Genomic DNA, 27,348 nt, shown 5'->3' with positions numbered 1-27,348 from the left:
CGCAGAGATGCGGGGTGGCACGGAGGGGACGCAGAGACGCGTGGCGGCACAGAGGGGACACTGTGGCAGGGAGGGGACGCAGAGATGCGGGCGGCAGGGAGGGGACACAGAGATGCGGGGCGGCAGGGAGGGGGTCCAGAGATGCGGGGTGGCAGGGATGGGACAGAGGCAGGTCGGGGACACGGTGGCAGGGAGGGGATGCAGAGATGCGGGGCAGCAGGGATGGAACGCAGAGACGCGGGGTTGCAGGGAGGGGACGCAGAGAGGCGGGCGGCAGGGAGGGGATGCGGAGCGGCAGGGAGGGGGCGCAGTGCGGCAGGGAGGGGACGCAGAGAGGCGGGCGGCAGGGAGGGGACGCAGAGGTAGGGAGAGGATGCGGAGCGGCAGGGAGGGGGCGCGGAGCGGCAGGGAGGGGACGCAGAGGTAGGGAGGGGATGCGGAGCGGCAGGGAGGGGGCGCGGAGCGGCAGGGAGGGGACGCAGAGGTAGGGAGGGGATGCGGAGCGGCAGGTAGGGGACGCAGAGGTAGGGAGGGGATGCGGAGCGGCAGGGAGGGGACGCAGAGGTAGGGAGGGGATGCGGAGCGGCAGGGAGGGGACGCAGAGGTAGGGAGGGGATGCGGAGCGGCAGGGAGGGGACGCAGAGGTAGGGAGGGGATGCGGAGCGGCAGGGAGGGGGCGCGGAGCGGCAGGTAGGGGACGCAGAGACGCGGTGCTGCCTGTGCAGTCTCTCTTACCTGTGAGGTTGGTGCAGGGTCCGCAGTAGCAGGCGCGCTGTCCCCCGTCTCTGGCCTGTGGAGCCGGCAGCCCAGGGGCCCTGTGGTGTGCAGTCCGGGTCTCTGGGGATGGTGGGAGGCAGTGTTGTATTAGGTGTGCGGAGGAGGCGGCGGGTGTCTGTATGCGGCGCATGGAGGGCTATGAAGCCTTCTCCTGCGCCACCCGTCCCTCCTAATGCGTATGGCGGTGTCGGCGGCAATCAGGCGCGGGTGATGCTGACCTGTAACCTCACTGTCTTCGTCCGTTGTGCGGACGGCGTCTGGCGGGACAGTGGGTCACAGCCGCGGCTGCAGTGCGGGAGCTGGCTCTGGTGGTGTGTGGAGGGCGGGAGGGGTGGTGCGGCCTGCGACTGTCTGGTCGGCCGTGGTGCAGTCGGCGGGGCCTGGCCACCGCGTCCGTGCCGCAGATGGCTAGGGGAGATGCTGGGGTTGTGCGGAGGGTGGGATCGTTATGCGTGGGGTGTGGGGGTGTCTGGGCCGTCAGTGGCTGCATGTGGGAGCTGGTGGAGGGTGGGTTTGGGGGTGTCTGGTGCGGGTGGCATTGGGGTGTCCATGGTTACCTGGCACTGTGGTGTCCCCTGGCGGCTTCTGTGTGGGGATGTTGGGTGGATTCTGTGGCTGCTGCTCCGTTCTGCTAGTGATGTGCTGGGACAGGGCAGGAGCTGCTAACGCCACCCAGGCCTGTAACTCCACCCACCACTGTGACTCCGCCCAGCGTTAGAGGGCCAGGCACAGACTTATAATAAGGCAAATATATAGGAGATAATAATGATAGATAGAGAGAGAGAGAGAGAGAGAGAGAGAGAGAGAGAGAGATGGGAGGGATAGATAGATAGATAGATAGATAGATAGATAGATAGATAGATAGATAGATAGATAGATAGATAGATAGATAGATATGGATAGATAGATAGATAGATAGATAGATAGATATGGGAGGGATAAATGGAAAGATTGCTAGATAAATAGATAGATAGAGGATAGATAAATAGAAATAGAGAGAGAGAGAGAGAGAGAGAGAGATAGAAGGACTGTTTATGGATAATTTTGACCCTGCTGCGATTATTAATGGTTCATATATTGTTATGAAATATCCCCACTGTGCACTCAGTCACTTCCCCGGTATATTGGAGGAGTCTTACACATTTGTGAATAAATCTTCCGGGGGAACCTGACAATGTGCGTCAGATAAGGGAGCCAGACGGAGGCTGGAGCAGAGGGTTCGGAAGGTCCCTCTCCTGCAAGAAAGACTCCATAGGCATAAAGCGGTTTACGCAATCTGGGGACAGCATACACCGGCGGGGCAGAGCTGCTACACAGGGCTCACACCAGAGTCCCAGCTGATAATAATGAGGACTGCGATGAGCAGATTTCTGTAGTAGTGCATAGCGCGGGTATGGGTCGTTGGGTTGACACAACTTAGGTCGGCAGTCATTAGGTCGACCACTATTGGTCGACATGCATTAGGTCGAAAGGGTCACTAGGTCAACATGGTCATTAGGTCGACATGTACTCGGTCGACAGATAAAAAGGTCAACATGAGGTTTTTTTTACTTTTGTTGGTAGTTTTCTTCGTAGAGTGACGGGGAACCCCAATTAGTGCACCGTGTCCCCTGGCATGGCTCACTTCGCTCGCTATTCTCCGGGCAAGGTGCCTCGCTCCGCTACCGCTGCGCCCGGCACAGGTTACCGTTCCCAATCGTAGTCCACGTGGATCGTAAAGTATGAAAAAGTTAAAAAAAATTGTGAAAAACTCATGTCGACCTTTTGAACTGTCAACCTAATAACCAAGTCGACCTAGTGACCCTGTTGACCTATTGCTTGTCGACCAATAGTGGTTGACCTAATGACTGTCGACCTAAGTGGTGTCGACCTAATGGCCGTATCCCCATAGCGCTGATACGTGAATAATAAACTGCGCTGATAATTAGGCTCCTTGACCTAAAAAATATTGTTGTTCTGCTATACTTATGAATTCATATTATGCTGAACTTTGGGGTAAATTTACTAAAGCTTCTAAAACAGAGACTTGGCGATGTTACCCGTAGTAACCAATCAGATGCTGTCCATCATTTCTCTGTTACCTTTTAGAAAATGATAGACAGCATTTGATTGGTTGCTATGGGCAACATCACCAATTCTCTGTTTTAGAAGCTTTAGTAAATCTATCCCATATAGGTTTATTAATGAAACAGTGAAAAGTGTGGAGAAGTGAGCCAGTGGAGAAGTTGCTCATGGCAACCAATCAGCATTGACGTAACATTTATAATTTGCATACTATACAATTGTACGGAGCAGCTGATTGGTTGCCATGGGCAACTTCTCCACTGGCTCACTTCTGCACACTCTTCACTGCTTCATGAATAGACCCCATAGTCTCTGACAGCTACAGACACAGGGACACATCATTTCCTTATGTCCCCGAATTTTGGAGATCTCTTCCGGGTCCCAGGAGATGACTCAATCGTGGCAAAGCTCACAGAGGATCACGGACTGACACTGAATTGGAGACGTCCTCTCTTTCCTGCGACTGCACATGCTCATATATCGCTGCCTGGCGCTGACCTCTGACATTAACCAAACAAAATAGCTGCAGACAGACAGGCTATTCCCGGGCAGCTGACAGGTGATGATCCAAAGTGTGACATCCCCCCTCTACCCACCGCCACCACTTCCCCTTCCCTCCTGCCATTGCTTCACAGCTAAAGGTTCCCAAGGGCATGACAGAATAGTGTGTGGGAATCTGCCCCCTCGGCCCTGAGGTAATTCCCTCACACCACATAATGACACATGTTACTCAGAAGTGATAATTAGATGGGCACCAGCGACACACTTCCTTCTGACCTGGCTGTCCATATTCTCGTCTCCAGGCCTATGTGACTGTATGTGACTTGGAGTTTGCCGAAGCTGTTGGCATTTGCTATTAAATTAGATTGCATGCTTCTGAGACTAGGGTATGCGAGTAATAGAACAGCATATCAATTCCACAGTTTGCGGAAATGTAATCTTAGTTTTCTGCTGTATTGCAGAGCTGTGCCGACGGAGGTGACAGGCCGACGGAGGAGACAGGTGCTTTGATGCAGATTGCACAGGACGCGGCCTCCACGCCATCCCAAGCATCTCATTCTACCTCCATTTCTGTCCGTCACGACCACTCTCGCCACATCTTGCAGCGGAGTGGAGGTGACAGAGGATGAATTGGCTTTTATATGCCACCTGATGTTCCGTGTGCTCCGGTGCTGTGCTTACCTGTCCACGGAACATTTTATCATTTCGTTTTCTCGGCTTTCTCTGGACTATTTATTTGGATTTTTAAATAGACAAAGAGGGTTTCATATAGGGCTGGAGGCAAACGCATCGTGCTCCCCTCTGTGAGCTGCTTCTTGCTCCTTTTCCTACTGCACATATGCACCAAAGATCCCTGCGGTTCCATGCCGACACAGACGTGTTTAGTTGCTTACATAGCGCAAATTGCTGGCCACTAAACTGGCATGTGTGTTCCTGTCTGGAAGTGAATCACATGAGGGTGTTGGACCTCTTGCACAAAAAAAGAGAACTGATCATGAACGGTTACGTCTCCGATTGAGGTCCTGAAATGCATCAAGCGGGAACGAGGGACTGTAGTCCTACTACAGACCTGATCACTCCTCTGCGAATTTGCAGAGGTTTGCGATCGGATAGTTGCTCCCAGACAAAGTGAATATCCGCCCCTTGCAAGTCTGTTTACGCTGTACGAAAAAAGCTCTGCAAACGCAGCTGCAGATCCGTTTGCAACTAACTCACCATCGAATGATTTTTCCAGTCTGTGCAGCCTGCGCGTAGCCCAGGATCTACTCCTACAGTGCGATACACACAGGCTGATTGTGCCGGAGCTGACGTCACACACCCTCCCTAAAAAAAAAAACACTTGGGAACGCCTGCGTTTTTCCTGACACTCCCAGAAAACTTCCATTTACCACCCCAAACGTCCGCTTCATGTCAATCAACCTGCTTTCGCCTAGCAATAAAAAAAAACGCAGGATTTTTTCATTAGTTTGGCCTCACGCCTGCACATTACGATCCGTACGCATGCGCAGTTGTTCCATTATCGGCCGTTCAGGTCTGAATTAGGCCCTATAATCCTCGTGGCTCTGTATTCACCACGATGAGCGTGGCACTCAGATTTTCGAGATCTTGTGATAGACTAACCATGGCGTCTTATACTTCATCCAGACCTGTTGCATCTGGTTTTACATCAACTGTGTTAATGGCATGGCTGTTGAGACATCAATCCTAAGATCAGATGCTAAGGGCTTGCAAGCCAGTTTCGGCAACACGTTACCACCGCATTTGGCGGTCTTATGTTGTCTGGGCATGAGTTTCCTCCTTTGTCTCTCCAGCTCTCCCGCCTTCTGTTGTTTCTTCAGGCGGGACTGCATGCAGAACTGCGCCAGGGTAATTGAAGGTGCAGCTATTGGCATTTTCTGAGATGCTTGGCCTTACTTCCTGTAACAGAGACATTTATGCAGGTTGTCCTTCATCTGCAGCCTCCATTTCTTCCTCCCAAGGCTCTGTGGAACTTGAATCTGATCTTACATTTCTTTTTTTGTAAATACTGTTTATTGAAATTTTTGTCAGAGTACAATAGACAATGAACAGTTGGATGGGGGAGGGGAAGACAGAAGGAAAACGGGAGGGAGGGGAGAGGGAGTGGGGCACAGCAATGCATACATATGATATCAAATATGCGAGTATATAAAAAACCGTATGTCAACGGGGGGGGGGGGGGGGGGGGGGCATTTATAGTACGCCAGCCATGGGGACCAGATATCAGTAAGGGCTGATGCACTGCTTTCAACCACACTAGAGAGGAATTCCATATGGTAAGTATCCCAACCACAGCCGCAATGCGCAATGGATGGAATTGTGTGCAACTTCCAGTGGAAAGCTATTTTACATTTCAGTGCGGTCGTGATATGCCAGATGAGCTTTTGTGAAGATTTCGGTGTTCCGGGGATGGGTCTCGGGAAAAGAAAGAAGGACGGGGAAGAGGGCATGTTCACTCCAGTGATTCGCAAAATCAATCTCCGAATGACCTTCCAGAGTGATGCTATCCCGGGACAATCCCAAAATATATGGAGCAGGGTACCCTCCGATCCGCAACCCCTCCAACACCTATCCGAGGCGGAAGGGTATATTTTACTCAGTCGCGTCGGAACCAAGTACCAACGGACATATAGTTTAAATGAATTCTCTCTATGTCTAATAGAGGTCGCAGAGGAAACTAAGTTCTGTTTAATCTGTTCCCAGGTGTCTGTCTCTATGTGGTCCTGCAAATCAGTTTCCCAAGCTATCTCGTGAGGGGCCAGTGTGGGTAGGTTATGAGTAAGCATAAGGCGATATATCGATGACAAAAGGCCCTTAGAGGGGGAGCGAAGGAAGCATAATGATTCCAGAGGGGATCGGGACAAAGAGCTATGCGATTGGAGAAAAGCTAAGTGAAAGCTACGTAGTTGCAGGTACTGGAAGAAACATTGTGGGGGGAGTCCGTATCGACTCTGTAGATCTGAGAAAGCTGGAAAAGAGCGTGACAATGCTATATCGTTAATAAACAGAAGATCATGAGCCAACCAATGCTGGAAGGCATGTGAGGCCCGTCCTCCGGCAAACAGTGGGTTGTCCCATAGAGGTGCAAGAGCGGGAGGGGAGGACAATAGAGCAAAGATCTTAGTGAGCCTGTCCCATAGCGAGACGGTAAATGTTATAGATGGGAAATTAGTATATTCAGGGGGCCTGTGAGAGCGAGGGATCCATAGAAGGGTGGAGATGGAGCGCACACGGACAAGTTCGGATTCCAATTGAACCCATCTACGGGAAGATATGTGCGAGTGCCAGAGAACGGCCTGGGATAGATGGGCCGCATAATAATACAATTTAATATTGGGCACTCCAAGTCCACCCTCCCTGGCCCTGTTGTACAGCGTCTTGAGTCGAACACGAGGTCTCTTGCCCGACCATAAAAAGTGTGAGAATTTCTTCTGCAAATCTAAAAACACATGTGAGGGGATCCGCACCGGGAGCGATTGAAAGAGGTATAAGAGGCGAGGTAAGACATTCATTTTCAGGGCATTGGCTCGGCCAGACCATGAAATGAACTGACCAGACCACCTCAGGAGATCACCAGTAACATTATGAATCAACCCAGGATCGTTAGCTGCATATAGTTGGGAATATTGTCTGGTGAGATATATGCCTAGGTATTTCACGCGGGATTTTGTCCAATCAAATTTGAAGCTACTAAATAGGGAAGCTTTCAACGGGGCTTGTAGGTGAAAGTCCAATACCTCTGTCTTAGCAGCGTTGACTTTAAAATTGGAAATAACACCAAACTCCTGTATAATTTTGAAAAGGTTTGGGAGAGAGATAAGCGGGTTCGAGAGAGTAAGTAAAATATCATACGCATATAGAGAGATCTTGAACTGAGAGGAGCCTATTGTGATCCCCGAGATATCCGGGCAGTTGCGGATCCCGGACGCCAGAGGTTCTATCATTAGAGCGAAAATTAAGGGTGACAAAGGACAGCCCTGTCTCGTGCCATTTGTAATCGAGAATGGAGGGGACAATAGGCCATTCACTAGGACACAAGCTGACGGGGAAGCGTAGAGAGATTTTATGCCCGTGAGAAAACGGCCCGAAAGACCAAAGCGTCGAAGGGTGCAATCCATATACAACCAAGATATGCGGTCGAACGCTTTTTCAGCGTCCAGACCCATCGCCAGGGAGGGGATCTTAGAGGAGTCAGCAAAGTTCAGGGTATCGATCGCCCGCCTAATGTTGTCAAAGGCCTGTCTGCCAGGGATAAATCCGACCTGGTCCGGGTGAACCAGGGAAGAGATCATCCCCGCAAGACGGTTTGCAAGTATTTTCGCAAATAATTTCAGATCAGAATTTAGCAGCGATATTGGGCGATAGCTGCCACAATCCGTGAGGTCGCGTCCAGGTTTAGGTATGACAACTATTTCAGCTCTAGTAGTGGAGCCATCGAAGGGTGTACCTGCTAGAATCGCATTGAACAATACTGTCAGGGCCGGGGTCAGAGTTCCACTAAACTTCCTCCGCAGTGATCTCTGCATTGAGCAAATCTATCTGTTGTTTAGAAAGTACCGGGAGGGGGCAGGAAGAAAGGAAGTTGTCTATGCGCTCCTGCAGACTAACGGAGTCGTCTGGAGTAGGCAGGTTATACAGGGATTGGTAATATTCTTTGAAACAGTGGGCTATTTTCTGAGGGTCATAAGTCAGCTTGTGATGTTGGTCTTTTAGCGAGAGGATCCTGTTCCTCTGTTTACGAGCGCGTAAGCGGGAGGCTAGAAGGGAGTCAGCTTTGTCACCCTTAGAGTAGAACTTATGTTGTAACCATCGCATGGTCTTAGCGGCTTTGGCAGATAAGATTTGGTATAATTGGCCTTTGAGAGCCAGGAGTTTGCTATATAAAGAGCGTCTGGGCGTCTGTTGATGTCGGATCGTTAGCTCTTTGATTTGGTGCTCAAGATCCGCAACCGCCCGGCGATCCTTCAGTTTTTGGGCTTTAGCTAAAGAAATAAAGTGACCCCGAATGGAAGCCTTATGTGCCTCCCATACTATTGCGGGAGATATATCGTCTGTGGAATTCAAGGAGAAGAATTCCTCCAGGACTCCAGCAGTCTGGATGAGATATTCCTTTTTCAGAAGGAGAGCAGAGTTCAATCTCCAACGGAAAGTTGTGGGAGGTGAAGGGGAGGAATCAACGGTTAATGAAACCGCTAAATGATCTGACCACACCACAGGGGAGACCGAGGCCTTAATCAGGCCTTGTACAGTGGAAGAGTCTACTAGAAAAAGGTCAAGTCTAGAGTGAAGGTCATGGGGAATAGAGTAATGAGTGTACGTACGTTCACACGGGTACAATACCCTCCAAGCGTCGTAATATCCCGAGGACGTTATGTAGTCAGCTAATCGTCTGGATTCCCTAACTGTTGAAGGACTAGGGATACGAGATTGAGTACGGTCCCACACTAAATCTGGCACGGCATTGAAGTCCCCACCAATTATCACCCGTCCCTTTGTTAGTTTATCAAGTTGGGAGCGGAAATCGCTGTGGAAGGCACCCTGCTCCATATTAGGGGAGTAAATCGAGGCGACAGTCAGAAAGGAGTTCCCAAACTGTAAGACAACAATATTGAAGCGACCCTTGGGATCTGAAAAAGAGTTCTCAATAGCGTAATGAAGTGAGGCATGAAGCAGGATAGCAGTACCCTTACGTTTTTGGGGGGTTGTAGAGTAGAAGGCCTGAGGGTAGGCTCTCGAGGCCAAGGAGGGATGTACAGTTTTAAAATGTGTTTCTTGTAAAAGAATTATGTCAGCTTTCTGTTTTTTAAAAAATTGGATGGCCATGGTTCGCTTTTGGGGGGAGTTGAGTCCGTTGACATTCAGCAATACAATATTAAGAGTCATGGGGGGTTCCAGTGCAAGATTCGGCTCGAGGGAGGTCTGACCACCCAGAGTGTAGTGCAAAGCCGAGTAGGGGGGGTAGAAGTAGGACAGGAGCAGTTAGGGGAAAAAAACGAGGGGAACGGAGGCCGTATGGCCAACCGAGTATCTGGAAAAGGTCGCAGTCCTAAGGACACGACATACAACACCACCATAGGACCACATCCGTACAGGAGGAGATCCGGGTGTTGTGGGGGTGAGGCCGAGAGGAGAACAGAGGTGTGCCAGTTGTCAAACAGCCAAAATAACAATAGAACGTGGGTCATTAACGTGGGCATGGGGGACGGAGGTCTGCAAGGCAAAAGGGGGGAACCCCAATAACTTGTAGATAGGGTCTGGACGAACTCTAACTAGGGAGGGTCCATTCCAGTAACGGAGTGACCCCAGCAAAGGGACGAACAATACCCTAGTGTGTCAGGATAAGCTATCACAGTATAATATATGAACATAAAAGGACAAAAACATGTAGCAGTTAATAGAGATGGACAATTATCATCAACAAAGTCAATCGTAGTATCGCCGAACAGCGGCATGGGGCGACCCCGGGTCACTTGTATGATAGCATCACAAGGCCAGTGAAACAATGAGCTGGGGAGGCAGGCTGTGAAGGTGTAAAAGGGGAACCCCATGCCGCTGCGCAGGGAGAATGGGCAAAAGGCACAGATACCGTATAAACAAGAAAACAAACATCATCTCTATAATATTATGTCAGAAAAAGATATTCTACAAGTCCTTGTAACAAAAACCTGAAAGTCTTGAGAGCGAGTAGTGTAATCAGCGGGCGGTCGACCATTCGGCACGTGGGGGCGATCTCGACTTCGGGCCCTCAGGGGAATCTAAGGATGATGCAGGAGGAGAAGTCGAGAAGAGCCCCAATCGTCTGAGAGCCGACAAGCCATCGTCAGGGTTCTTCACATAATGATTCCGACCGTTGAAGGTGAACTGCAGGGCAAACGGAAATCACCATCTGTATAGAATCTGGCGGTTGCGTAAGGCCTTAGTGACGGGTAACATTTCCCTCCGTTTTTTTAGTGTGGAGGGGGCCAGATCTTGGAAAATGAGGAGGTGTGATCCTTTATATGGGATAGCAGGGGTGCCCCGGCAAGCATTGAGCACTTTTGTTTTGACGTGGAAGAAGTACATGCGGAGGACAATGTCTCTCGGGGGTTGGTGCGGGGGTGGTTTTGCACGGAGAGCTCTATGCGCTCTATCCAGCAGGAATTGGTCTTCCGAGAGGTCCGGGAGTAGTTGCTGAAATAGGCCCAGGAGATACTCAGACAGCGCAGTTGTATCTATCGACTCTGGTACGTTGCGTATTCGCAAATTATTTCTGCGCGAGCGATTCTCCAGGTCCTCGACTTGTTCGCGCATGAGGTCAACTTCCGGCCGCAATTCCGAGACTTCCTGAGTAACCACATCCTGATAATTGCAGATATCATCAGTCTTACGTTCTAAAGCGTCAGTACGAGAGCCCAGGGAGGATATCTCCGTTTTAAGTTCCTGGATGGCCGCACGTAGCTCAACTCTGAATGTGGTCGCAATCCTATGTACTAGAGAGTCATAGGGATCAGCGTCAACAGTGAGAGCCGAGTCAGATCTGGACGGGGAGGACCCCGCATCCTGCAGAGTCCCAGGCGAAACCGGGTGCTGATTCACATTTTTGCCCCGTTCAGGGCCAAAGAAAGATGAGGAGTCTCCAGGGGGAGCTTTACGGTTTCTGTTAGACATGACCACTATATTTCAGAGCGGCAATGTATAGATGTATAGAAAAAACTGTGAAGAAGATGGGGTAGAGCCCAATGCCTTGCAGGGAAATAAAGGTGTTTCACATGGACATCACAGAGGAGCTACACAGGGAGAACTAGAGACACGGCCAGCGGTGACTCCCATTCCCCGAGAGCCCAGGGATAATCGAAGCCCAGTATTCCCACGATGTGTGGAGGTATTGAAATAGGACAGTCCACTGTATCCAGAGGGGCAGAGGACGTAAGGCCAAGCACAAAGCCAGCAATCTTGTAAATGCACAGGGAGGAATATGTTCATGAGGGGCCAGGCAGAGTGTTAAGAGTCCCCACTACAGGCTTCCGTGATCAGCAACAGGGTGCCTTCCCATATATAGGCTTTCAAGATGGCCGCCGCATACAGGGAGATCAAGGCAGCTCACCTCATAGACATCTCCGGGCCGCCGCAGCACTGGATACCGGGTGCGGAGGGGTCCCTCTTCCTGATGGGGGCAGCCACAGGTGAGTTGTTGGGTCGGATGGAGCCTTTCGGGCCGTGCTGCGTCTGTGAACGGGGCCGCGGGAGGTACGAGCCGGATGCCGTGGAAATTGAGTCCCCGGCTCTGGAGGGGGGACTAGGCCTCAGCCCGCGGGAGTGCCCAGGCCGCCCTGCAGCTCAGAGATAGCGGTCTGCGGTGGGGTCTCAGGTGCGGGGAGGCACAGTACGAGTGCAGGGGCCACCGGGGGCCGGAGATTGAGCGGGGCAGTGTGTTTAAAGCGCGCCCGGCCGGGAGCCCACGGCGCGCACGGCGGAGAGAGATACTCCCTCTACCCGCTATTCCAGGCACAGGAGGAGAGCTGCAGGTACCTGATGGCCTGGGGAAGGGTCTCCACTGGTCGGAAGTCGTGTGGGGTGCCCGCAGGAGGGTCCCGGAGCTCGTCGCCGGGATGCCTCCAAACTCGAGGCCCCGGCTTCTGGAAGTTCAGTAGGCCGCAATCTCGTAGCGGCGGAAATGACCCCTCAACGCTGCGGGACTTCTCTTCCTAGTAGTACACCGCTGTCAGCAGCTCACCAGGTCACAGTAGGGGCTGATGGAGGCTATATTGAGCACTTTTCTCAGTGTTTTGGAGTCCTTAATTGCAGGAGCTCCAGCCCAAGATGTCTGAGCAGGACAACGTCCAAGCCACGCCCCCCCTTATCTTACATTTCTTACAATCGGATCAAGTTGAACCACCTGACTCTGTGGGCTGTGAATACCTCACTTGGAAAACGTTTTATTTCCTAGCCTTGGCTAGGAGAGTTTCAGAACCAAGTGTCTTGTCTTGTCGCTCTCTTTACCTTTTTTTCCATGATGACTGTGACAGAACTTCACAAAAAGACCTCTTTCTTGCCGAAGGTCATCTCCAAATTTCACATCAATCAGCCTATTCTGGATCCACTCCTTCCTAACAGAGATTCTTCAGCCCATGCCTTGGATATGGTATGGGACATTCAAGTGTACATGTCCCATATTTCAGCTTTACAGAAGGCATAACTTGTTTGCTATCTATGATTCAAATAAGATGGGTTGGCCGACTTCTAATCAAACAGTCTTCGGTGGATCAGAGAGGTTATCCGGCAGGCTTCCATTGCTCGGGGCTGGCTGGTGCCACCCAGAGTTTTGGCTCATTTCACTCGGTTGGTGTCAAATTCTATTATATCATTTTGACACTTTTGCATCCCAGGGGACTAGCTTCGGGTGGACAATGCTTTGTTAATCTACAGCGCGCTCCCTCCCGCGAGGACTGTTTTGGGACATCCCCAGTGGAACTCCAGTGTCCCCCAGTGGATGAAGGAGAAAACACGATTTTTGAACTTTCCAGTAAAATTATTTTCTCCGATCCCAAATGAGACACTTGTCGCCCTCCATGCACTGTGTTGTTCAGTGTATATAGGCCCTCATTCCGAGTTGTTCGCTCGCTAGCCGCTTTTCGCAGCAGTGCACACGCTAAGCCGCCGCCCTCTGGGAGTGTATCTTAGCTTAGCAGAATTGCGAACGAAAGATTTGCAAAATTGCGAATAGAAATTTCTTAGCAGTTTCTGAGTAGCTCCAGACTTACTCCTACACTGCGATCAGTTCAGTCAGTTTCGTTCCTGGTTTGACGTCACAAACACACCCAGCGTTCGCCCAGGCACTCCCCCGTTTCTCCAGCCACTCCCGCGTTTTTCCCAGAAACTGCAGCGTTTTTTCACACACACCCATAAAACGGCCAGTTTCCGCCCAGAAACACCCACTTCCTGTCAATCACACTCCGATCACCAGAACGAAGAAAAAACCTCGTAATGCCGTGAGTAAAATACCAAACTTCTTAGCAAATTTACTTGACGCAGCCGCAGTGCGAACATTGCGCATGTGCAGTTAGCGGAAAATCGCACCGATGCGAAGGAAAATAACGAGCGAACAACTCGGAATGAGGGCCATAGTTTTTAATTGGCTGTTACGATCCCGTTTGCTGTTGTGATGTGTTTGGTCGCTTAGTTAAGGGATTTCTGCCTCCTTTTGTTCTTCTTCTCTGCTTCCGTCTCTACTTGGATTGGTTAAACTTAACTGAAGTCATGTGGACTATAGAGGAGTAAGGGCCAAGTCCAAATATCTTAAGAATTAAAGTGCCAGGCTCCACACCGCTGCCTTTACCCCAGTGTAACTCCAGTGTCCCCCATGAAAACAAGGAAATGGGTATGACTGAGAGTAATGCTGACCAGACTCTGGTGTCCTGGAGGTCAGGGAAGGTGGAAGAAGCGTGGACCAGCACTGCCCAGGAGAGGTGCCAGCGACAGCAGTAGGAAGCTGTATGTAAAGTATTGGGGCTATTAGTGAGGTATTTGAGTTTTCCGTTGGGATAAAATTCAGGGTATTTAACCTACATATAGGAGCATATGGGTATGGGATAAGGGTGTGGGAGACTGGCCTATGAGTGGGAGCATCTGGGTTATACATTGGATTGTCCGGATTATGAGTGGCAGGGTCTGGGTTATGAGTGGGAACATGCGGGCTATGAATTTTGGGTTAGAATTTACACAGGGCCACCAGGAGATCTGTTGGCTAGGGAGCATGGCCAAGCTTTGGGGTGTGAATACTGGGGTCCTCTATATATGCTGGGCCAATAGCTTATAGAGGGTGTGACCATGCCATATTGCGGTTGTGCACCCTATTGTCATCTTCCTGAAAAACAGCAGTGATCAGTGGCTATATGGGAGTGCCTCAGTTGCCTTTATCAAATTAATTGTAGGATCTAAGCTATACTAGTTCCCTGTGGTCACTCACATGCTTCTGCTGGAGGTACTCCCTGTGCCTCTGAGCCACTGATGGAGGATTTTCAGTGGATGCAGAGTGACTCTTTCTCTTGTTCTCTCTCTCTCTCTCTCTCTCTCTCTTGTTCTCTCTTCCTCTCTATTTTTTCTTGTTCTCTCTTCCTCTCTCTCTCTTTCTTGTTCTCTTCCTCTCTCTTTTTCATGTTCTCGCTTCCTCTCTCTTTTTTTCTTCCTCTCTCTTCCTCTCTCTCTTTTTCTTGTTCTCTTCTCTCTCTCTCTCGTTCTCTCTTCCTCTCTCTCTCTCTCTCTCTCTCTCTCTCTCTCTTCCTCTCTCTCTCTTTTTTTCTTGTTCTCTTCCTCTCTCTCTCTCTCTCTCTTTTTCGTGTTCTCTCTTCCTCTCTCTCTCTTTTTCTTGTTCTCTCTTCCTCTCTCTCTCTTTTTCTTGTTCTCTCTTCCTCTCTCTCTGGGTCTGATTCAGAGGTGGATGCATTGCCGATGTTTGCGGATCAGAGTGATTTTTCTTTGTACTGCGCATGCATCCCAGTCGCATTGCAACTGATTAGTGATGGTGAACACAGTGAGTGTTTATTTGCAAAGTGACAGGTAGTGAGCATTTGGGGTAGGTAGCGGGGGTGGGATATGAAGGCATGTAGAATGCTCTCTCTTTTTCTCTATAATGCTCTCTCCCTTTCTCTATAATGCTCTCTCCCTTTCTCTCTAATAATCTCTCCCTTTCTCTCTAATAATCTCTCCCTTTCTCTATAATGCTCTCTCCCTTTCTCTCTAATAATCTCTCCCTTTCTCTCTAATAATCTCTCCCTTTCTCTATAATGCTCTCTCCCTTTCTCTCTAATAATCTCTCCCTTTCTCTATAATGCTCTCTCCCTTTCTCTATAATGCTCTCTCCTTGTCTCTATAATGCTCTCTCCCTTTCTCTATAATGCTCTCTCCCTTTCTCTATAATGCTCTCTCCTTGTCTCTATAATGCTCTCTCCCTCTCATTAATAATCTATTCCTCTCTTTCTCTATAATGCTCTCTCCCTTTCGCTCTAATAATCTCTCCCTCTCTAATGCTCACTCCCTTTTTCTCTAATGCTCACTCCCTTTTTCTCTAATGCTCTGTCCCTTTCTCTATAATGCTCTCTCCCTTTCTCTATAATGCTCTCTCCTTGTCTCTATAATGCTCTCTCCCTTTCTCTATAATAATCTCTTCCTCTCTTTCTCTATAATGCTCTCTCTCTTTCTCTATAATGCTCTGTCTCTTTCTCTATAATAATCTCTTCCTCTCTTTCTCTATAATGCTCTCTCCCTTTCTCTAATAATCTCTCTCTTTCTCTCCAATGTTCTCTCCCTTTCTCTATAATGCTCTCTCCCTTTCTCTATAATAATCTCTTCCTCTCTTTCTCTATAATGCTCTCTCTCTCTTTCTCTATAATGCTCTGTCTCTTTCTCTATAATAATCTCTTCCTCTCTTTCTCTATAATGCTCTCTCCCTTTCTCTATAATAATCTCTCTCTTTCTCTCTAATGTTCTCTCCCTTTCTCTATAATGCTCTCTCCCTTTCGCTCTAACAATCTCTCCCTCTCTAATGCTCTCTCCCTTTCTCTATAATGTTCTCTCCCTTTCTCTCTAATAATCTCTCTCTCTTTCTCTCTCTCTAATGCTCTCTCCCTTTCTCTATAATGCTCTCTCCCTTTCTCTATAATAATCTCTCTCTTTCTCTCTAATGCTCTCTCCCTTTCTCTATAATGCTCTCTCCCTTTCTCTCTAATAATCTCTCCCTCTCTAATGCTGTCTCGCTTTCTCTATAATGCTCTATCTACAGATATATTGGTGCCTCGTGCAGTATGTACTAGCGGTCAGACGCCTACCCGTACACTTGCTGCACAAGCTGGCAGTGATTAACAATGTAACTGGGCGGGTGCATGAAAATGCCCGCCCATTTCATGACATCAGTCACGCCGGATCGGGCAGTGCGTATGCACAACACTCTGCCCGGTCTGCCTGTAGATATAGCTGCAGATCTATTAATCTGCAGATATATTCTATACGTGTGTACCCAGCATCACTCTCTAATGCTCTCTCCCTCTCTAATGCTGTCTCCAATCTCTCTAATGATTTGTCCCTCTCTTTCTCTGTAATGCTCTCTTCTGTTCACTCTAATGACCTCTCATCCTCTTTCTCTCTAATGCTCTCAACCTTTCTTTCTAATGCTCTCTCCTTCTTTTTGTCTGTCTTCTTTTTTGCCTTTCTCTCTCTTTATTTCTCCTCCCTCTCACTCTCTCTCTTTTGGCGTCTCATTTTCTCCCTCTCGTTCTCACCCACCCCCACCTTTTTTGATTTCTTAAATATTGGTAAAATGTTATTTCAATAGATAATTAAGGGATTCAACCTTCCTAAAGGTGTGTACACACGGTGAGATCCTTGCTATGCCCGATTTTGACTATACGATTTCCCTTGAACCCCCCCAGAGGCCATTGAACCCCCCCCAAGAGGCCAGATAGCACAGATAGTACAGATTCTGACTATCTGTACTTTCGATTTTGTCTATGTACGATTTTGACTAAGCGCCAGTGTTGACTATACTTTGTACTAGATAGTTCACTAGATAGTCAGGATTGGATTACCTGCACAGTCTATCTAGCCTTACTGATACCGACCCCACGGGAGTGCGCATCGGGATCGAATCTGTATCGCAAGCTGCCTAACACCTTGAGATATGCACTAACTTTCCTTAAGATTTTGACTATATAATCAAAACCTTACAGATTTATCCCACTGTGTGTACACACCTTCAGACTTTAATCCTGTACTTTGTGCATGGGCCTGTTTTTTTTTTTTTTGTATCCCCCCCCCCCCCGTTTTGTTTTGTTCTTTTCCAATAAGCCATTTATATCAAATGTTGAATATTTTGTCCTATCTTTGGATACTACATTATTATTTTATTTCTGCTAGATACATACATGATAAGTCCTCCCTCTTTTTCTATTTCAGCAAATGTAATAAATTCACACGTCACATTGTATATGTTCGCTATGATTATGCAGGTCTGTCCGCATACACCTTTGCTCAAATGTCTCCAAAGAGCCCATCTGGTGCAACACGGACTGTGCACTGGTACCCTGTAGCTTCTGTGCGCGACTCAGACGCTAATCTGGGTATAAAGGAAAAGACAGAGGGGGTAATTCCAAGTTGATCGCAGCAGGAATTTTTTTAGCAGTTGGGCAAAACCATGTGCACTGCAGGGGAGGCAGATGTAACATGTGCAGAGAGAGTAAAGGGGGGTACTCACGGGAGAGATGTGTGCTGAGCGATCTTAACACAGACCGCTCAGCACACATCTCTCACCCCGCTTAGCACAGCGCGATGTGCTGAGCGAGGGAGAAAGCCGACGGGGGGCCGCTCACTTCACACAATGGTGAAGTGAGCGACCCGCTAGATTGAGCCTGCATGCAGCTCAATCTAGCATCGGCGATAGCGATGCGCGGGGCCGCGCATCGCTATCGCTGGAGGGCATACACACGGCAGATCCGTGCTTAAATTCTAAGCAATCTAGCAAGATTGCTTAGATTTTAAGCATGGATCTCTCCGTGTGTACCCCCCTTTAGATTTGGGTGGGTTATTTTGTTTCTGTGCAGGGTGTAAATACTGGCTGCTTTATTTTTACACTGCAATTTAGATTGCAGATTGAACACACCCCACCCTAGTCTATCTCTCTCTGCACATGTTACATCTGCCCCCCCCTGCAGTGCACATATTTTTGCCCAATTGCTAACAAACTTGAAGCTGCGATCAACTCAGAATTACCCCCAGAGTTCTGAGACGAGCGACTTGTGCCAGGCACCCTTGTGCTGAACCCAGGGCCGTCGTATCCATTAGGCTAACAAGGCTGATGCCTAGGGGCACACCAGTAACTAGAGACCCATCAGTGTTTGTTATACTGTTACCTGCGCCCTACGGCTCCAATGGTTAAAGGCAAAGGAAGAACAATTGCGCTGTGAGAGAAGACGTCAGCAGACTTTGGGTTTATGTACTAAGTCTTGGAGAGAGTGAAAGTGGATGGAGATAAAGTACCAACCATTCGGCTTTCAACTGGGTATCGGTGTCCGTGTGAATACTGAAAGTGTAAATGATGGCATAAGCTCTGCTTCCCGAACATCAGCTGCAGTGGGGTGTAAGACTGAAGTGCACGAAGGGGCCCAAAATACCTGGAGTCCTAGGGGCCCGGTCATGGGTTAATACAGCGCTGGCTGAATCTGCTACTTTTAAATACCTAGGAGACTAATGGGCCTATTTACTAAGCCTTGGATGGAGATAAAGTTGACTGACATAAAGAACCAGCCAATCAGCCCCTAACCGTCATTTCTCTTACGTCCTAGAGGATGCTGGGGACTCCGTAAGGACCATGGGGATAGAAGGGCTCCGCAGGAGACATGGGCCCTCATTCCGAGTTGATCGCTCGGTATTTTTCATCGCATCGCAATGAAAATCCGCTTAGTACGCATGCGCAATGTTCGCACTGCGACTGCGCCAAGTAACTTTGCTATGTAGAAAGTAATTTTACTCACGGCTTTTTCATCGCTCCGGCGATCGTAATGTGATTGACAGGAAATGGGTGTTACTGGGCGGAAACACGGCGTTTCAGGGGCGTGTGGCTGAAAACGCTACCGTTTCCGGAAAAAACGCAGGAGTGGCCGGAGAAACGGTGGGAGTGCCTGGGCGAACGCTGGGTGTGTTTGTGACGTCAACCAGGAACGACAAGCACTGAACTGATCGCACAGGCAGAGTAAGTCTGAAGCTACTCTGAAACTGCTAAGTAGTTAGTAATCGCAATATTGCGAATACATCGGTCGCAATTTTAAGAAGATAAGATTCACTCCCAGTAGGCGGCGGCTTAGCGTGTGTAACTCTGCTAAATTCGCCTTGCGACCGATCAACTCGGAATGAGGGCCATGGGCACTAAGAAAGAACTTTAGGTATGGGTGTGCAGTGCACTGGCTCCTCCCTCTATGCCCCTCCTCCAGACCTCAGTTTATTACTCTGCCCAGAGGAGACTTGGTGCATTACAGGGAGCTCTCCTGAGTTTCCTGATAAGAAAGTATTTTGTTAGGTTTTTTATTTTCAGGGAGCTCTGCTGGCAACAGACTCCCTGCATCGAGGGACTGAGGGGAGAGAAGCAGACCTACTTTAATGTCAGGCTCTGTTTCTTAGGCTACTGGACACCATTAGCTCCAGAGGGAGTCGGAACACAGGTCTCACCCTGGAGTTCGTCCCGGAGCCGCGCCGCCGTCCTCCTCACAGAGCCGGAAGATAGAAGCCGGGTGAGTATGAGAAGAAAGAAGACTTCAAAGGCGGCAGAAGACTTCAGATCTTCACTGAGGTAACGCACAGCGGTAGTGCTGTGCGCCATTGCTCCCACACACCTCACACACGGCAGTCACTGTAAGGGTGCAGGGCGCAGGGGGGGCGCTCTGGGAAGCAATATATCCTCATTTTCTGGCAAAAAGAAGTATATACAGCTAGGCACTGTATATATAAAGAGCCCCCGCCAGTTTTTTCATTATTTGAGCGGGACCGAAGCCCGCCGCTGAGGGGGCGGGGCTTCTCCCTCAGTACTCACCAGCGCCATTTTCTCCACAGCACACCGCTGAGAGAAAGCTCCTCGGACTCTCCCCTTCTTACCACAGTGAAAGAGGGTTTTAAAGAAGGAGGAGGGGGGGGGGCACATAATTGGGCGCAAATAGATTATTACAGCGCTATCTGGGTAAACATACTGTGTTTTTTCCTGGGTCATTAGCGGTGTGTGCTGGCATACTCTCTCTCTGCCTCTCCAAAGGGCCTTGTGGGGGAACTGTCTCCAGATAAGAGAATTCCCTGAATGTGTGGTGTGTCGGTACGCGTGTGTCGGCATGTCTGAGGTAGAAGGCTTTCCTAGTGAGGAGGTAGAGCAAATAAATATAGTGTCTCCGTCGGCAACACTAACACCTGACTGGGTGGAAATGTGGAATGTGTTAAGTGCTAATGGAAATTTATTGCACAAAAGGTTGGACAAAGCTGAGTCCAAAAATGATGCACAGAGTCAGGCTCTGCCTGCCCCCATGTCGCAGGGACCCTCAGGGTCTCAAAAGCGCCCACTATCCCAAATAGTAGACACTAATACCGACATGGATTCTGACTCTAGTGTCGACTACGATGATGCAAAATTATAGCCAAAATTAGCTAAAAGTATTAAATATATGATTATTGAAATAAAGGATGTTTTGCATATCACAGACGAACCCCCGGTCCCTGGCACGAGGGTACACAGGTATAAGGAAAAGAAACCTGAGGTAACAATTACTCCTTCTAATGAGCTGAATGAGTTATTGGAAAATGGGAATCTCCAGACAAGAAACTGCAGATTCCCAAAAGGATTCTTATGGCGTATCCATTACCGATCAAGGACAGGATACGGTGGGAATCCTCCCCAAGGGTAGACAAAGCCTTGACACGCTTATCCAAAAAGGTAGCACTGCCACCCCAAGATACGGCTACCCTAAGGGATCCTGCTGATCGCAAGCAGGAGGCTACATTAAAGTCCATTTACACATACTCTGGTACCTTACTCAGACCGACGATAGCGTCGGCTTGGGTTTGTAGCGCTATAGCAAAGTGGACAGATACCTTAACGACAGAATTGGATACCCTGGATAGGATTACCATTTTGTTAACTCTGGGTCATATTAAAGATGCTGTCTTATATATGAGGGATGCTCATGGCCTACTGGGTTCTAAAGTCAACGCTATGTCCATTTCTGCTAGACGAGTCCTATGGACCCGGCAATGGACAGGTGATGCCGACTCAAAAAGGGCATACGGAGGTTTTACCTTATAAGGGTGAGGAATGGTTTGGGGACGGTCTCTCGGACCTGGTCTCCACAGCTACGGCAGGTAAATCAAATTTTTTGCATTATATTCCCTCACAGCCTAAGAAAGCGCCACATTATCAAATGCAGTCCTTTCGCTCAAATAAAAACAAGAGAGCACGAGGATCGTCCTATCTGGCCAGAGGTAAGGGCAGAGGGAAAAAGCTGCCAACCACAGCTTGTTCCCAGGAGCAGAAGTCCTCCCCGGCCTCTACAAAATCCACCGCATGACGCTGGGGCTCCGTTGAGGGAGTCCGCCCCAGTGGGGGCACGTCTTTGACTTTTCAGCCACATCTGGGTTCACTCACAGGTGGATCCCGGGACAATATAAATTGTCTTCCAGGGTTACAAGCTGGAATTCAAAGAGGTGCCCCCTCGCCGGTTTTTCAAATCGGCCCTACCAGCTTCTCCCCCAGAGAGGGAGATAGTTTTAAATGCAATTCACAAATTGTGTCTTCAACAGGTGGTGGTAAAAGTTCCCCTGCTACAACAAGGGAGGGGGTATTACTCAAGTCCCGAAACCGGACGGTTCGGTCAGACCCATTTTAAAATTTAAAATCCTTGACCGTATACTTAAAAAGGTTCAAGTTCAAGATGGAATCACTCAGAGCGGTCATCGCCAGCCTAACAGGGGGGGATTTTATGGTATCTCTGGACATAAAGGATGCATACCTTCATGTTCCCATATATCGACCTCATCAGGCGTACCTGAGATTTGTGGTACAGGATTGTCATTTCCAATTTCAGACGTTGCCGTTTGGGTTTTCCACGGCCCCGAGGATTTTCACCAAGGTAATGGCGGAAATGATGGTGCTCCTGGGCAAGCAGGGTGTCACAATTATCCCATACTTGGACGATCTCCTTATAAAGGCGAGATCACAAGAGCAGTTGTTGAACAGCAAGTCACTTCCACTGAAGGTGCTACAGCAACACGGCTGGATTCTCAATATCCCGAAGTCACAGTTAGTGTCTACGACTCGTTTGACCTTCTTAGGCATGATTCTGGATATGGACCAGAAAAGGGTTTATCTTCCGATAGAAAAGGCCCAGGAACTCATGACTCTGGTCAGGGAGAGGGTTTTCCAATGGGACCTACTGGACAAGTGGTCCGGGTCACATCTACAGATTCATCGGTTGATCACCCTGTCCCCCAGGGCCAGGGTATCTCTCCTGTGGTGGCTGCAGAGTGCTCACCTTCTGGAGGGTCACAGATTCTGCATTCAGGACTGGGTTCTGGTGACCACGGACGCGAGCCTCCGAGGTTGGGAAGCAGTCACACAAGGAAGAAGCTTCCAAGGTCTTTGGTCAAGTCAAGAAACTTGTCTTCACATCAACGTCCTGGAACTGAGGGCCATATACAACGCCTTTCATCAAGCGGAGACTTTGCTTCGCGACCTACCGGTTCTGATCCAGTCAGACAACATCACCGCAGTAGCTCATGTAAACCGCCAAGGCGGCACAAGGAGCAGAATGGCAATGGCGGAAGCCACCAGGATTCTTCGCTGGGCGGAAAATCATGTGGGCGCACTGTCAGCAGTGTTCATTCCGGGAGTGGACAACTGGGAAGCAGACTTCCTCAGCAAACACGATCTACATCCAGGAGAGTGGGGACTTCATCAGGAAGTCTTCGCACAGATTGCAAGTCAGTGGGGCCTGCCCCAGATAGACATGAGGGCGACCCGCCTAAACAAAAAACTACAGAAGTGTTACGTGACAGTGGACGCCCTAGTGACACCATGGGTGTTTCAGTCGGTCTATGTGTTTCCTCCTCTTCCTCTCATCCCCAAGGTGTTGAGAATAATAAGGAAAAGAGGAGTACAGACAATTCTCATTGTTCCAGATTGGCCGCGAAGGGCCTGATATCCGGATCTGCAGGAAATGCGCATAGAAGATCCGTGACCTCTTCCTCTAAGACAGGACCTGTTACAACAGGGGCCCTGTCTGTTCCAAGCCTTACCGCGGCTGCGTTTGACGGCATGGCGGTTGTATGCCGGACCCTAGCGGAAAAGGGCATTCCGGATGAGGTTATTCCTACTCTGATAAAGGCTAGGAAGGACGTGACAGCTAAACATTATCACCATGTATGGTGGAAGTATGTTTTCTTGGTGTGAGGCCAGGAATGCTCCTACGGAAGAATTCCATCTGGGCCGTTTCCTTCACTTCCTACAGACTGGAGTGAATTTGGGCCTAAAATTAGGCTACATTGAGGTTCGGATTTCGGCCCTATCCATTTTCTTTCAGAAGAAATTAGCTTCTCTTCCAAAAGTACAGACTTTTATGAAAGGAGGACTGCATATTCAGCCTCCTTTGTAACTTTGGTGGCGCCTTGGGACCTTAACATGGTGTTGAGTTTCCTTAAGTCGCACTGGTTTACTTTGAACCACTTGAAACAGTGGAATTAAAATATCTCACTTGGAAAGTGATCATGTTGTTAGCCTTGGCCTCGACTAGGCGAGTATCGGAATTGGCGGCTTTGTCTGGTTTTCCATATGGATAGAGCAGAATTGCGAACCCGTCCTCAATTCTTGCCTAAGGTGATTTCATCTTTTCATATGAACCAACCTATTGTGATGCCTGTGGCTACACGTGACTTGGAGGATTCCGAGTCCCTTGATGTAGTCAGGGCTTTGAAGATTTACGTAGCCAGAACGGCTAGAGTTAGAAAAACAGAAGCACTGTTTGTCTTGTATGCAGCCAACAAGGTTGGTGCTCCTGCTTCAAAGCAGACTATTGCTCGCTGGATCTGTGACGCGATTCAGCAGGCTCATTCAACGGCTGGATTGCCGTTACCAAAATCAGTTAAGGCCCATTCCACTAGGAAGGTCGGCTCTTCTTGGGCGGCTGCCCGAGGGGTCTCGGCATTACAATTGTGCCGAGCTGCTACTTGGTCGGGTTCAAACACCTTTGCAAAGTTCTACATGTTTGATACCCTGGCTGAGGAGGACCTCATGTTTGCTCAGTCGGTGCTGTAGAGTCATCCGCACTCTCCCGCCCGTTTGGGAGCTTTGGTATAATCCCCATGGTCCTTACGGAGTCCCCAGCATCCTCTAGGACGTAAGAGAAAATAAGATTTTAAACCTACCGGTAAATCTTTTTCTCCTAGTCCGTAGAGGATGCTGGGCGCCCGTCCCAAGTGCGGACTACTTCTGCAAGACTTGTCTCGGACTGATGCTGTGTTGTTTCATACTGTTAACTGGTTCGGATATCCCAGGTTATACGGTGTGGATGGTGTGGGATGGTATGAATCTTGCCCTTGGATTAACAAAAATCCTTTCCTCATACTGTCCGTCTCCTCTGGGTACAGTTTCTCTAATTGAGGTCTGGAGGAGGGGCATAGAGGGAGGAGCCAGTGCACACCCATACCTAAAGTTCTTTCTTAATGCCCATGTCTCCTGCGGAGCCCGTCTGTCCCCATGGTCCTTACGGAGTCCCCAGCATCCTCTACGGACTAGGAGAAAAAGATTTACCGGTAGGTTTAAAATCTTATTTTTTCCAACACAGCCTGTGACATGACAGTTTGGAGCTGATTGGCTCATACTTTATCCCCATCCAAGGCTTAGTAAATAGACCCCTGTTAGAGAATTTCTACACAGCAACAATGTAAATAAGACGCAAAATTCATGAAAAAGTACAATAGTGCAGGAATCGCAACCCCATGGCGGAACGTCTCACGTGGAGCATAAAGGATCAGTGTATGAGGACACATCTGTACTTTTACAATGCTTTTTTTTTATCAGTGGGTACAATGTGACCTTTCACCTGGGTGGGGAGGAGCCCCCACTGTCATTCACCAGAACCGTAAATAGTACCGGTCAGCGGTCAGTGTTTGGTAATCAGTATTGCTATTCCCAGCACCCCCCCCGCCCCCCCACCTGCAGGAAGGCTTATCGCTGGGAGAGGGAAATCTGGTTTTAATGAATTTCTTTTTCTAGTTGAAATACCTTGCATTATTCACGCTGACCTTACGCTGTGCCGTGTATCCCTGTCTCTCTGCTTTTGGTTACTTGTAGGTCGTAATTGGAGACAGGGTCCCATCCCCTGTGGTGTCTGCGGGACCCCTGACCTGTTTGGATGCTGTAAAGCGTTTGATGTGTCTTGAGCAGTTCCAACAGTCAGTCGTCCGCTGGGAGCGGCAGGTGGGGAGGTCGGGCGCGGCGGCGTTCCGTTGACACAGCTGAAAGTCTCCACATGAAGGAAGGCTGACAAACAAAGCGTTTGGTCTTAGACAGATTGAGGAGATTTGGGAGCCAGAAAAGTGGTTAACGCTTAATCCTTATCAGCTAATAATCTCCGATCAATTGTGCAATAAAATGACAAATTGCAATAACAGTCAGGGCCGGCGCTACCTGTAGGCAACACTTAGGCGGTTACATAATAGTCACTGATTTAGTTCTATTAATGCCCTCACACGAGCGCCCGATGCTGATGTGAAGACGACGCAACCAGCCGCTTCTTACATATGATACCCTGGGAATGTGGCGCTTGTCTGTGATGTCACTGAGTAGCAAAGGATGAGCCCCAAATCCTTGAGCCAAGGAAAGAAGCATTGGGTTGGTCGCTGCACCCAGGTTTAAGTGGGACTGCACCCTGTCACATGACAGGGCAGGCAGCCATTTTGTGGTCTGAGCCAGTACTTATGGGAATGCCACCTATTAAGTCCCTAGTAAGCAGTGACATCACTAAGGGGCCCATTTATCAAACAATAAACTATTAAGTATCCCCCGAATGTATGACAGAAGGCCTGCAGCAGATATCTCCGATACCTGCTGCGATCCCTCTGTTCCCGCCGGCAGCAGCAGCCATAATAGGTTTCTATGGAGGATGCGATGCTGGCGATGCGATGTGAAGCATTCCCGATATTGGCCCCGACAGCTACCGCCATCTGAAGATGGCGGAAGCCCATTGTAGCCTATGGACTACACACCGCATACATGGCCGGCAGAGGGTTCCCCTTGAACTCTCCTCTGAAGTGTCGCTCTGCGTGTGCGGTCAGCAGGACCAGGCATGTGCAGAAGCCTCGTTAGCTGTCACAGCACATATGTGAGACTTGCGGGTTTTCATTGATCCATGCTGCCGATGTGATCGCGTTCTGCAATGCCATCTTGGACGCTAATTGCATTGCAAATGGGATCAATGATAATGTGCACCCAAGACACAAAGTGTGTTGATGTCAGTTGGTATGTACTAATGTCTAGTCATGGATTTACTTCTCTTAGAGCTGCTATATGAAACACCCCGCACATGTCTGCTTCGCTATGCGAGTGCTCGCAGCCGTGCTCACCCAGTGAGTCAGTACTTGCACCTTGCATACAAACCGTCAGGAGAATATGAGAGCTGGCAGTTGGCTCCGTGCGTGGCCACATTGCAACATGCAGAACCATATTTGGGGGCGTTGTGAGCAGGACTAGGCCGCGTGTTCTGAGGTGGTACCAAAGGCCTCTCCTGGAGTGGGAATGGCAATGAGCCCTTTTTTTGCAAGGAGCATTCTTTAAACTGTCCTCTCCCCACCTCTTTATTTGGCTAAATGAAATCTTGTTTGGAATGTGCACGGCTATGAAACGCGTAGGTACACCTACCTGTACCTCAGTAAGGATACCTCCACACCGTCCCATCTTCTTCCCATATTCTTCCCTCCAACAGACTGACGCTCCCCCTCAAACAAGGCCATCCTGAGCCTCAAAGCCATTCACCCCAGAGAGAAATCCAGGTCTCAGTGGATTGTGAGTCTCGTGGGGAACTAGACGCCGGAATTACTTTGTTTTGCAGTACTTTTTTTTCTGTCTTTTTGTAATTCTTTTTAAGTGCATAGTAATTAAGAGCTATTTACGGACAATCCTCAGGAAAATTAACGTTTTCAGAGGATTTTCACCCAAGTATCCTCTTGATGTATTCAGAGCATTCTGAAGCAGATATAAGTTATATTGGCTGTTGTCCTGCTAATTACAGTCACCACAGCAATCCCCATTGATTTCTATGGTGACTGAGATATTGTTACATGTATCAAGCCATGAAATGCTTAGATTTTGGGAGCTTGCAGCCTCATAGCTAACACCATCTTTTGCGTGTGCTAGCAGTTGTTGCCTAAAGGCTATAGCTTTGCATTTTTGGGGGAGTAGGATCCTTCTCTGGTAATGACCAATGGGATAGATGC

At 49.1% G+C, this 27,348-nt stretch overlaps 1 protein-coding gene across 2 annotated transcripts in view; it reads right to left on the bottom strand.

Annotated features, from left to right (window-relative positions):
- LOC134980231 (sodium/potassium-transporting ATPase subunit alpha-2) overlaps positions 1-27,348 on the bottom strand; it is a 124,697-nt gene that overhangs the window by 57,050 nt on the left and 40,299 nt on the right. Inside the window, exon 1 of one of the 2 annotated variants that reach the window (XM_063946962.1) lies at positions 1,335-1,353. The exons of the other annotated variant lie outside the window; for it this stretch is intronic. The gene's annotated coding sequence lies outside the window, so the exon portion shown is untranslated. Of the gene's footprint in view, positions 1-1,334; positions 1,354-27,348 lie in introns of those variants that run through there. 2 annotated transcript variants of the gene reach the window in all.

The sequence above is a fragment of the Pseudophryne corroboree genome, chromosome 12 (genome assembly GCF_028390025.1).
Source record: "Pseudophryne corroboree isolate aPseCor3 chromosome 12, aPseCor3.hap2, whole genome shotgun sequence".
Lineage (NCBI taxonomy): Eukaryota > Metazoa > Chordata > Amphibia > Anura > Myobatrachidae > Pseudophryne > Pseudophryne corroboree.
Note: the sequence above shows the minus strand (reverse complement) of the source record. Positions and strands in the feature narration are given on the sequence as shown.